The sequence below is a fragment of the Bidens hawaiensis genome, unplaced genomic scaffold (assembly GCF_021521415.1).
Source record: "Bidens hawaiensis isolate Kalapana, Puna unplaced genomic scaffold, B.hawaiensis_p1.1 tig00046129_1, whole genome shotgun sequence".
NCBI classification, from domain to species: domain Eukaryota; kingdom Viridiplantae; phylum Streptophyta; class Magnoliopsida; order Asterales; family Asteraceae; genus Bidens; species Bidens hawaiensis.
The window spans coordinates 54,409-67,559 of NW_027498218.1; positions in this window are offsets into that span (position 1 = coordinate 54,409).

Below are 13,151 nucleotides of genomic sequence, written 5' to 3' on the forward strand. Positions count from 1 at the left end.
ATTTGCCCAGTCGGCAAGCTCTCGAACCAGACACGCGCCGCGCCCGTGAGGCAGCGAGCAAACATGTGACACCATGTTGGCATCGTCCAGCTCTCTAGGTTTCCCGTGTTGTAAAAACCTTGCAAGAAATCGTCTGGATCTGTTGTGCCGTCATATTTACCTAAACCACTTGGCATCTTGGTTTTGTGCTGGATGGGAGCCTGCGCGATGCGCGCAGTGAACTTTGAATGTTTCACCAAGATGGCTGGTCTATACGGTGTGGTGACGTCCACTTGCCCTCTAACTGGTGGGCTGTACGGCATGCGCAGATCCAGATCGGGTCTGGCTCCAGGCGCCATGTTCACAGGCGCGCGGAGCTGTGAGCCTCCTGCATGAGTATCTCGTGTCTTCCTCATGCTGTGCACTTCTTCATCACTGAACTCAGTGTGTGCAGTGTGAACAGAATGTCCTTCTTCCGGCGCGCGCGGCCTTTTTGTTCCATGAACAGTTTGCTTATCAAGCGCTTGCCGTTGTGTTAAGTCGGCTAGCTTTTTCTGCTTGACCATCTCATTGTACTTGTCCATTAGACGCCGCTGCTCGTTTATGAGCCATTCTTTGGGATCATTTGTTTCATCTTCTGGACCCATTGGGCCTTTTTGTTTCGCGCCGGCAAGATTTTGTAACGTGAGATCGTCTGGAGGAGTTTCAGTCTGGCCGTGAGGAGTTGTGATGAAGGGACGGTTACTGGTGGTGCGTGTAGAATCACGTGGCGCCCTCAGAAACTGTTGTCCCTCATTAACATCCTCACGCTCAATATCCTCCAGAACTTGATCAACGTTATGAACGCCAGAAACCATGGTGATTTTTTATGTATAGATCTGATGAGATCTGATTGCCGTTGACATCAGACTACAAATATATGTGTGGTGCCTGGGCATATGATGCCTGAGCATATGTGATATGCGCCATGCGCGTAGGTTTTGGCTTAGTGCCTTCATAATGTCTTGATTTCAAGCTTCTTGTCTTTATCTTGTGGGTTGACCCGCCTTCCTCGGTGTTGAGGCGGGTACATACCTCTTCAAGCCCCCCTAGTCTAATGTGTGTCTTGTTTCGCGCGAGCGAGGCAAGATAGATGTTAGACTTAACAATTTGCTCTTTTAGTAGGGGTTTTGTCTTTTTCTTCTTATTATTCGTCGTTGCGCGAAGTTCTATCCTTTTAGTTGAAAACGAATCGTCTCTGTACATGGTTGGTTGATGACGTGGGTCAGTGATGGAGACGTGTCAGACCTTTCGTGTGCTCGAGGTGCTACAGTTGCCTTTCGTGTCCCCTCACAGTGTCAGGAACACGTGTCGCGCTCGCATTGGTCCGTTCCTGCGAGTGGAGGCGCGTGAACTCTGGCAACAGCTGTATTATTTCTTTTCGTGTCCCCTCACACAGTGTGATTGACACGTGTCGCGCTTCCGTTGGCTTACACCCGCGAGTGGGGGCGCGTGAAGTCCGATCAGCACGAAATTTTCTCTCTCCTGGGCCTATAAAAGCCAGCCCTTAGAGTTTTTTTATCCTTCATCTTCTTGTTTATTCTTCTAAGCTTTTCTTTCTTGCATTGTATTACTTTCCTTCTGCTTCCAGATTTCTGTTGTTCAGAAGCAATCTTTGTTCGTTGTCACAGTTGTATGTCTGATAGCTCAGACAACACAATCTCCCCCATCCATTGCCGTAGAAAATCGCTAGTGATGTCTACAACGGCAACTACAAATAAAAATAAAAAACATGAAGGGCTTCTCAAGTCTCCACGTTGACATCAGCCTCTTCATCATCCTCATCATCGCCCTCGGCATCTGGCGCAGCCTGCTCCTCTTCATCTCCAAACTGACCATAGTCGAGATCTTCATCTTGAATGGAGTCTTCTGGCACAACAGTGTCAGGAGCGGATCCTTTGGCCACGCCAGAGCCGCTAGCAACGCCAGCATTCTCCGCACCAACGTCGCCGCCAGCCCCTTCGCACTCGTCAAGTAATTTCTTTAGCGCGGCGAGATCGGGCTGGTCAGCAAGCGCCGATATCTGCAAATCATAAGCAAAAATATGAGTACAAAAAGACTTAGAAAATAAGTCAAGGTAATCTCATTAAGGTTAAAATACCTGTGCAAGGATGGGAATGGGAGTATTCATATACTTCTCCCCCATCGCGGCCATTTCCGCGCAGGCAGCGTCGCTCTGATAAGGGTACTCGGATGGGTTCTTCTTCAACATGCCATATTCGTAACCATCCGTGAACCCTTCAGCTCGGCCCACCAGGCGCGCGGCAGCGTTGCAATCCATCACCAGGGCCTGAAACTCGGCTGAGTATTTCATCGTGTAAGCGCAACGAGTCATGCCCTGTGAGATCAGCCATTGGCGATCCTGCGCGAGGCCAGCAACAGACGTCTCGAGGGCAGGAACCTGAGAGTGAAATAACTCAACAGTTTCCTTAGTCTTTTTTAGCTCCTTTTTGTCGGACGCTGCTGCCGCCAAGATTTCTTCTTTTTCCGCTCGCGCAGCATCAAGTGCTTCCTGGCTAGACGCTGCCGTCGCCAGGGCTTCATCTTTATCGGCCTGCGCGGCCGCCAGCTCCCTCTTCAGGCGCGCAACCTCACTCTCCAGTGATGATTTTTCAGTGATAGACTGGACAAGAGCTTGGTCACGCGCCTCCGCCTCCAGCTCCAAGTCGCGCGCTCTGCGCGAAAACTTGGCCGCGTCCGCCTCCGCCGCCTGCAGCTTCTCCCGCGCAGCCTGAAGCTCATGACCGCGCTTCACGAAGGCGCTGTTGGCACTGGCTCTGTTCTCACTGAGCTCGGCTTGGAGCTTCTCAGCTCTCTCGCGAGCATCAGAAAGATGCCAAGCAGACACCTTAGCCTCTTGCTTGGCTTCCACAAGAGCATCACGTACTTTTACGTAATCAGAGCGAAGCTCTTGGGAGGCAGCAAAGAAGGCCGACCCAGCAAACATATGGTCGTTGAGCAGGTCGTCGCGAGCGCGGTCCTCCTGGAACCTCCTTTCAGTTGGAGGCACAGCATGAGCCCAGAATTCCGCACACACACCCATGGACCGAAAGGTGCTGTCTTCAGTTATATTCCATCTCGGGCGGTAAATGTGATCGGATTCCTGCAAAAGCAAAGTAATTATCTAAGTTATCAAAACACTAAGATGGAAGTCCGCGCAGCGGAACAAAAAATAACCTATACCTGAGGGGATGAAGCAGAAAAGTCATCGCCAGCCCTACGAGAAGGCTCCGCCGCGAAACCTCGTGGCGCTGCAGGGCTGGCGCGGGCGCCCGCGGAGTCTTCAACTTCAAACTCCTCACCCTCCTCTGAAATAGGCCTCTTCTCCTGCGACCTAGAATCAAAATCGGTCTCGCGGGGAGGGCTGTGCGTAGGAGGAGGTGAAGGAGGTCTCGACGCCGCCAAGTCAGCGCGCAAAACGGCCTCCTGCTCCTTAGTAATCCCGATGAGGGGAGATTCATCGCTTGCAGGAGCAGGAGCAGAGCCAACGGCGCTAGGAACGGCGCCAGGAGTGCCGCCAGAAGCTTGTGCACCAGCTACGGCTTCTATGAAAAAATCAACAAAGAATGGTTCAGGACTTGATCTAAAAGACTCAAAAAATAAGAGCGCAATACTTACCTTGGCGCAACTCCGTTCGCGCAGCAAACATCGCCATGAAGTCCATTCTACCCTTCTTTGAGGGTAAAACGGGGGACTTCGAAGCGACCTCCGGCGCAGCCTTGGCATCTTGTTGCGCTGTCGCCGGCTCTACAAACATTTGAGTAAGACAAGATTCATTAGTAATCCTATAAGGATCGCGCACATAGAACCATAAAGGATAAGCAAAGTTTACCTGTCGCGGGCGTTTCCGCCGCGCGAAGGGAAGAGGTGGTGGCACCATGCCTCAGGTGGACAGGAGGTCTGCCCACTTTTTTAGGCAGGGAAGACAAGGAAACCTTGGTGGTAAACTCCTGGGTTTTCCCAAATCCCCCCGCCCGAGTAGGAGGATCCTGAATAACAGGGGCAACATCTTTCTTCTGTTTCTTACTGGCCCCTGCGCCAGTTTTCCCCTTAGCTTTACGCTTTAGTTGGGGCGCCTCCTCCTCCTCCTCCTCTTCCGCGTGCTCCAGCTCGTAGTTCTCCAGCGCATCTACAATACATGCAATAGAAGTGTTAGCAAAATTTGGTATTATAAAGCAAAAGTCATAAGTACAAAGGCTTACCAGGCGCATCGCTGTCGAAGACAAATCCCAGATCAACAGGGATGAACATGTCATCAAAGCGATCCGGGAAACCAACCTCCCCAGCGCCGAGCGCGACGGAGCCACCCTCCATATGCTCGTCATATGCGGCATGGATGTACTCCTTGGCGACTGCACAAAACAAGTCAAATGATGTCAGCAAAAACAATTATATTCGCGCAGAAGTAAAGAAATGAAATAAACTTACACAACCCGTCGACTTGGATAACTGGCTCTAGCGCGCTGTCCGCCCACCTCTTGCTCATACCAACCCCCACCAGCGCCTCCTCACAAATGTTCTTGGCGGGGGATGGTTCAGCGGACAACTTATTAACCCAGGCGCCAGTTGGGTTCTTGAGGACACCCACATCCGCAGGCGCAGAAGAAATCGAGCGCATGGTCATACGGCTGGGGATCACACCAGCCCTTGTATAGAAAAACCTCTCAGACCAGTCATGAAGGCTCTTGAATGAAACAGTGGAGCACTTCACCTTCTGACTGCGAGGAATAAAAGAGAACCAAGAGTCTTGGATCTTGGGCTTGTAAAAAAACTGAAAGCGCTGAGGGGTGGGCTCCTCGCGCTGGGATTTGCACATGAACTCAAAGTGAGTCATGCGCACGAGTACAAACGGATGGACTTGGGATATATGAATCCCATAAAACTGAAGCAATGCACCCACAAACCTTGTCATCGGGAGACGAAGGTTGCAGTGGGTGAAAAAATGGCTATACAAGGATATATAGCCGGCAGGCGGGTCCGCCGCCGTTTGCCCGGCCACAGGCAACATGCAGCCAAACAGGGGGGGAAAACCCTGAGAGGCAATAAGGCTGTCAAGATCAGCCTGCCTCAATTTGCAGGGGATTTCATTCCCCACCCCTCGGCGCTTTCAGTTTTTTTACAAGCCCAAGATCCAAGACTCTTGGTTCTCTTTTATTCCTCGCAGTCAGAAGGTGAAGTGCTCCACTGTTTCATTCAAGAGCCTTCATGACTGGTCTGAGAGGTTTTTCTATATAAGGGCTGGTGTGATCCCCATACGTATGACCATGCGCTCGATTTCTTCTGCGCCTGCGGATGTGGGTGTCCTCAAGAACCCAACTGGCGCCTGGGTTAATAAGTTGTCCGCTGAACCATCCCCCGCCAAGAACATTTGTGAGGAGGCGCTGGTGGGGGTTGGTATGAGCAAGAGGTGGGCGGACAGCGCGCTAGAGCCCGTTATCCAAGTCGACGGGTTGTGTAAGTTTATTTCATTTCTTTACTTCTGCGCGAATATAATTGTTTTTGCTGACATCATTTGACTTGTTTTGTGTAGTCACCAAGGAGTACATCCATGCCGCATATGACAAGCATATGGAGGGTGGCTCCGTCGCGCTCGGCGCTGGGGAGGTTGGTTTCCCGGATCGCTTTGATGACATGTTCATCCCTGTTGATCTGGGATTTGTCTTCGACAGCGATGCGCCTGGTAAGCCTTTGTACTTATGACTTTTGCTTTATAATACCAAATTTTGCTAACACTTCTATTGCATGTATTGTAGATGCGCTGGAGAACTACGAGCTGGAGCTCGCGGAAGAGGAGGAGGAGGAGGAGGAGGCGCCCCAACTAAAGCGTAAAGCTAAGGGGAAAACTGGCGCAGGGGCCAGTAAGAAACAGAAGAAAGATGTTGCCCCTGTTGTTCAGGATCCTCCTACTCGGGCGGGGGGATTTGGGAAAACCCAGGAGTTTACCACCAAGGTTTCCTTGTCTTCCCTGCCTAAAAAAGTGGGCAGACCTCCTGTCCACCTGAGGCATGGTGCCACCACCTCTTCCCTTCGCGCGGCGGAAACGCCCGCGACAGGTAAACTTTGCTTATCCTTTATGGTTCTATGTGCGCGATCCTTATAGGATTACTAATGAATCTTGTCTTACTCAAATGTTTGTAGAGCCGGCGACAGCGCAACAAGATGCCGAGGCTGCGCCGGAGGTCGCTTCGAAGTCCCCCGTTTTACCCTCAAAGAAGGGTAGAATGGACTTCATGGCGATGTTTGCTGCGCGAACGGAGTTGCGCCAAGGTACGTATTGCGCTCTTATTTTTTGAGTCTTTTAGATCAAGTCCTGAACCATTCTTTGTTGATTTTTTCATAGAAGCCGTAGCTGGTGCACAAGCTTCTGGCGGCACTCCTGGCGCCGTTCCTAGCGCCGTTGGCTCTGCTCCTGCTCCTGCAAGCGATGAATCTCCCCTCATCGGGATTACTAAGGAGCAGGAGGCCGTTTTGCGCGCTGACTTGGCGGCGTCGAGACCTCCTTCACCTCCTCCTACGCACAGCCCTCCCCGCGAGACCGATTTTGATTCTAGGTCGCAGGAGAAAAGGCCTATTTCAGAGGAGGGTGAGGAGTTTGAAGTTGAAGACTCCGCGGGCGCCCGCGCCAGCCCTGCAGCGCCACGAGGTTTCGCGGCGGAGCCTTCTCGTAGGGCTGGCGATGACTTTTCTGCTTCATCCCCTCAGGTATAGGTTATTTTTTGTTCCGCTGCGCGGACTTCCATCTTAGTGTTTTGATAACTTAGATAATTACTTTGCTTTTGCAGGAATCCGATCACATTTACCGCCCGAGATGGAATATAACTGAAGACAGCACCTTTCAGTCCATGGGTGTGTGTGCGGAATTCTGGGCTCATGCTGTGCCTCCAACTGAAAGGAGGTTCCAGGAGGACCGCGCTCGCGACGACCTGCTCAACGACCATATGTTTGCTGGGTCGGCCTTCTTTGCTGCCTCCCAAGAGCTTCGCTCTGATTACGTAAAAGTACGTGATGCTCTTGTGGAAGCCAAGCAAGAGGCTAAGGTGTCTGCTTGGCATCTTTCCATTGCCGTAGCTCCCTCTTCAGGCGCGCAACCTCACTCTCCAGTGATGATTTTTCAGTGATAGACTGGACAATAGCTTGGTCACGCGCCTCCGCCTCCAGCTCCAAGTCGCGCGCTCTGCGCGAAAACTTGGCCGCGTCCGCCTCCGCCGCCTGCAGCTTCTCCCGCGCAGCCTGAAGCTCATGACGGCGCTTCACGAAGGCGCTGTTGGCACTGGCTCTGTTCTCACTGAGCTCGGCTTGGAGTCCCACGGATGGCGCCAATGAAGAAGCGTGGATCGACTCACTGGTAGACGATCTACTTTCCTCGGGTGTGATTATGCAACTTCACCGATGGTTTCTCTTGGATCTGATGGATCTGGGTTCTTCCACCTACAAAACGAACAACACCGTCAACTTACCCCTCAGAAAGGGACAGAGGGTCCTCTTTGGGGTAACCCTCCGGTGTGAGAATAAGTATTTGTGGGAGAAGATAATAATACGTGAGAGTAAGGAAATCTCGAGAGTATTGCTTAATAGCTGAATACTCAGTAGTTTCCTGTGATTGAGAGTGTTACTGGCTGTAACTGTCTGTGAGTGAATGTAATTGAATATGATTGAATGTGATTGAATGAGTGAATGAATGAATGTCCCTCCTTGTGGAGTTGATGCTGTATTTATAGTGCTAGGGTTTCCACTGATTGGGCTCAGCCTTGTTGGCCTCCTCCAATCGCTTTGCGCCACGTGTCCTCTGGGACACCTGGTGCTTTCTCATTGGTTGTAATCACGTGGTAGCACATGTGTCATGCTGAGTTGTCCACCTTTCATTTGGCAGCTGTCAACATCAGCATATTCTTATTCCTTAAAAAGATACCTTCTGGAAGGTTGTCTGACGTGCACAATCAAGGTTGCCCTAATCCTGATTTGGATAAAGACGAGGTTGATTATGTGCATGCGTGATATGCGCCAATCCTGAGGATGCGCGAGGTCTTCTCTTTATTCTCTCGCGCAGATGTTTCATGCGCAGATGTGATATGCGCCGCGCGCTGATGCGCCGCGCGCATATGTGGTGCCTGGGCATATGATGCCTGAGCATGTGATGCCTGAGCATGTGATGTGCGCCATGCGCATAGGTTTTGGCTTAGTGCCTTCATAATGTCTTGATTTCAAGCTTCTTGTCTTTATCTTGTGGGTTGACCCGCCTCGCTCGGTGTTGAGGCGGGTACATACCTCTTCAATTACTATACCAATCTTGTTACAGTTATAAAACTAAACCAACTTTACTAACTTGTCAACTTAGGTCCTCCATATCGACTTGTGAATGCAGTCCAAATACCAACATATACGACTAGCTCAGACTCTCAGAGTACTATTCCGTTACACATTCTAATGTGAGACTAGATCGATTCTAAACCGACGCATACATATATTCATATTTGTCATCATAGTAAATACCAACATATACGACTAGCTCAGACTCTCAGAGTACTATTCCGTTACACATTCTAATGTGAGACTAGATCGATTCTAAACCGACGCATACATATATTCATATTTGTCATCATAGTAAGGTCTAGTTTTGTACCGCTATATAGTGCAGATGAAACTTGGGCATGTAACATGAATCAAAAGGGAGTAAATGGTAAATATATTACGAGCATAGATCGGATGGTCAAAGTGCCAGGGTGAAAATGAAAAAAAAAAGAAAAAAAAAAGATAATAAAGCAAAAGCTGGTGGGTTAAAATAGTAAAAAAATGGGCGGTGGGTAGAATTGTGTGGGTGTCAGCGTCAATTTTACGTTTTACAGTGTTTCTCGAAGATACTCACTTCTAGATGAAGGCCGTAAAACCTAATGTTGTTTTTTTTTTCATCGTACGTTGCCACGTACTTAAAATGACAAATATAAGTATATAACATAACTAATGATTTATTTTTTTATTTTTAATTAACAAATTTGTCCTCATGTAAAGTTAATAAAAAAGAAAAAAAACAGTGTATATGTACGTTATTGTTATAAAGAGAATTCTGTCACCATGTGTGATGGATAGTGATACGTGGGGTAAATGATATACTATTTTATGTCAAAAAAAATATTTTTATCATGGACATGCTAACTTTTAATTTGATATTTTCAAAATAATACATGGAATATTTACATTTATTAGCATTAATGTTTTGATATGCTTAGAAAATGTATCAATCATGTTAATTAACATTTGACAAAAAAAAACAACTAGATATAAAAAAAAGTTTTGCTGTTAAAAAAAGGTAGAAAAAAAGTTTTGTATTCAACTAAATAAACTTATGGCCCGAATCGAATTAAACACGAGAATATATTTGGCACAACTCACTAATCTTATTAATCAAGAAAATAACTCAAAATTGATTAATTCTCTCTTAACCATTACATGAATTTTTTGGGGTTATATAGAGGCTTGATTACAATTAGAGTAAAACACAAACTCCTATTTATCTATTAAATAAAATTCCATCTCTATCTAATAAATAAAATAGATAATTATCTCCAACTGCAATAATTAAATAATTAATGAGATCGATCCATTAGCTCGAACCGCCCCACCTTCCCGACCCATAACTCGGTTTGGGAATTAACTCTAACAATCACCCCCTTAATTTCCGAACCGGAATAGGCGGACCTTTAACCTCGAACATGTCTCTTTTGTTCTGTTTAAGTTGACCCACGATCTTGACCTTCTCGGCTTTCTCAACCATATTGGTCCTCATCATCTTGGTCTTCACTTCTTGGAACTTCTCTTGATCCATGACTTTGTTCTTTCGGCTCTTCCGAACTCGACCTCCTTTATGACCTTGTCCCCGACCATTCCCTCGGCCGCATGAACTCGCATAACCGCTCCTTTGGTTGCGATTCTTGTCATCAAATCGAGCGAACAACAGTTTTCCTTGATCCCCTTTTGTTCCCGAATCGTTTAACTTAATTTGAATTGGCGTGGATTTCTTAACATAACCCGGAACTCCCACGGTTAATTTAATTGTGTATAACCGGCTTCTCGTTCGAAACGCCTTCATCATAAGTTTACCCTCGTCATCGTACAAGAGCAAATAATCTTCCTTCATATGAACATTACACCTGTTCTCCGTTGCTTGACCGAGACTTATTATATTATCTTTCAAACTTGGTATAAAATAAACATCGGATAAAACCCGATCACCTCCGGTTTTCGATTTTAACAAAATATTTCCTTTACCGCATATCAACACACGACCTGTCCCCGAATTTTACCTTACCCGTTATATTTTTGTTGAGTTCGGAAAAATACGACTGGTTACCTGTCATGTGGTTCGACGCTCCGTTATCGAGATACCAAGTGTCCTTTTCCACTTTCTCGGCTTCAAGCCTTTTCGGGTTAACTCGTTCTTCGTTTAAGTAAACCGTCTCATGAAGATTTAAATAACCTGCCAGATCACGACCGACTGGTTCATTCGTTTTAGTGAGATTTGCTTTCTGATTTTCTCGTCTTCGTTCCGGACACGAGGACGCAAAGTGTCCCATCTCGTCACAACGAAAACATTTAATCTGGGAGCGGTCTTTCCTTTCTCTTACCCGTCCTTCGGTTTGGTATGATCCTTGTCCTCCGGTATCCCGGCCTCTTCCACGTTCCCATGAACTCGACCCCCATTTACCTCGGTTACCGGACTGATCATACGATTTACCTTTGTAACTACCTTCTGATCGATTGAAAAGTAACTGCCTTTGAGCCTCCGAAGCAGCGCGCTCTCTTCCTCGTAAACGTTCCTTAAACGCCATAAGTCTTCCTACAGCATCTTCAAACCTCATACTATCGATATCAACAGTTTGCTCGAATGAAGCTACCAGATTGAAGTATTTGTCTGGAACCGCGTCGAGTAAATTTTTCACCAAAACATCTTGCTCGAATACGTGACCAAGACCCGTTGCCTTTGAAACCATGCCGGTTATTTTTCCCGCAAACTGATCAACAGTCTCGTTTTCCGCCATCTTGAGTTTCTCAAATTCACTTTTCAACGTTAGGAGTCGAGCCTTTTGGACTCGCTCGGCCTCAACAAACTGTGCAAAGCCGCCCATATTTCTCGAGCATTCTTGTATTGAGCAACCTGAAGAAGAATATTACATTCCATAACTTGGAACAAAAACGACCTTGCCGTTTTATTCTTCTTCGCATCAATAGTCGTGCCCTCTTCCTGTTGAACGACTTCCCATAATCCTTGATCGTCCAAAATCGCTTCCACCACAATCGCCCATGTGATGTAATTTGTTCCGTTCAGCTTTGTAACCTGCACTGATATCTCCCGTTCGCTTTGGGTGGGATTATCGATCTTTCTTCGGCATCCGTCATTGACGTCTTTTTTCTCTTCCGTTGGTAAACACTTAACGGTGTCGAACTCCCTTGCTCCAGTCCGTTGGAACAAACACAAACAAATCAATCCTGAACTACTTTTCAGAACCGAACTCTTTTTGCTCGAAAAACCTCAGACACGTTTACCTCTTGAAAAAAAAACAAATCTTATGCAACAAAAATAATTGCATCAAAATATTATATTTTTTATTCCTTCCTTCGTGACCTCTGCAACCCAACTCAACAATAACCTTTGTTGACTTTACTTTGCATAAAACAAACAATTCACTTTTCTGTTTGAAGTTAGAACCCAACACAAAAGTCAAACAAACCACCGAACAAACATAAAGCCTGTTGATCAGAAAATTGAACCGGCAACTCAAAAGCAACAACCACGTATTGATGCTCCCGTTGACGAACACTCCTTAGCCGGTTGCAGAAACAAGCCCTCGTTCTTGAACAATAAATCTCAACGCCTGCCTTGCTTGAACAGGACCTGCGAAACTTGCTGGAACCACACAAACCCGAACAAATCCCTTCTGTTCGATCTACAACCCTCGTCTCGCCGCTCGAACACAAACCCGGTAGTTCTTGGTCTGCTCCTCCTGCGATCTTTAGGCTATTCAATTCTTGCTCTGATGCCAATTTATGGCCCGAATCGAATTAAACACGAGAATATATTTGGCACAACTTACCAATCTTATTAATCAAGAAAATAACTCAAAACTTGATTAATTCTCTCTTAACCCTTACATGAATTCTTTGGGGTTATATAGAGGCTTGATTACAATTAGAGTAAAACACAAACTCCTATTTATCTATTAAATAAAATTCCATCTCTATCTAATTAATAAATAAAATAGATAATTATCTCTAACTGCAATAATTAATTAATTAATGAGATCGATCCATTAGCTCGAACCGCCCCACCTTCCCGACCCATAACTCGGTTTGGGAATTAACTCCAACATAAACATTATTAAAAAGATAATTAGTGTATAAAAGCTTTAAGGATCATATAAGCTATAAACATGTTTTTTGTTACATGGACATCAACGAACCAAACAAAAAAACCCATAATCACTAAGCATTTAAGCATTTTATGTATGTTTCAAATTTATAGTTTTAAACTAGCTATATAGTGTATTAATATCACTCAATTTAAATAAAGACCTTTGATACTTGTATATTTGACTTTCGTATATTTTATAAAGTGGTTAGAGCATTCGCATTAGAAACTTCATCTTCATCTTTATAATTTAACTAAAAAACATATGTTTTTTAAAATTTTGTTTATTTTTTAAAAACCTTCTACATTCAACGCTCTATCTCTGTCTCTACCTTACTGCACAAACACATATTTTATTATATTTTTCTCTTTTGTATGCATTGAAAAAATAGTGAGGACCGAATATAAACCTCTAAATTTAGAGTATACTTTTGTATCTTTAATTTTTTCTTTATTATAGATTCAATGTAATAGTGTTTTAGTTATTCCTCAATTTTTTTCCTTTATAGTATACATAAAATATGGCTATAGACTTATAGATGTTCCGGTATGAATGCTTATAGAAAACCGTCAACTACATCTCAAATCTTTTTTCAATCTAATAAAAAAATACATTTTTCAATGATTAAAAACTACAGTTAATAGTAATATTATACCCCATTTATTATAGTAAAAGAAAAAATTACATATATTGTAAATACAAGATATTATATAACTTAAACATTTAGTGCTT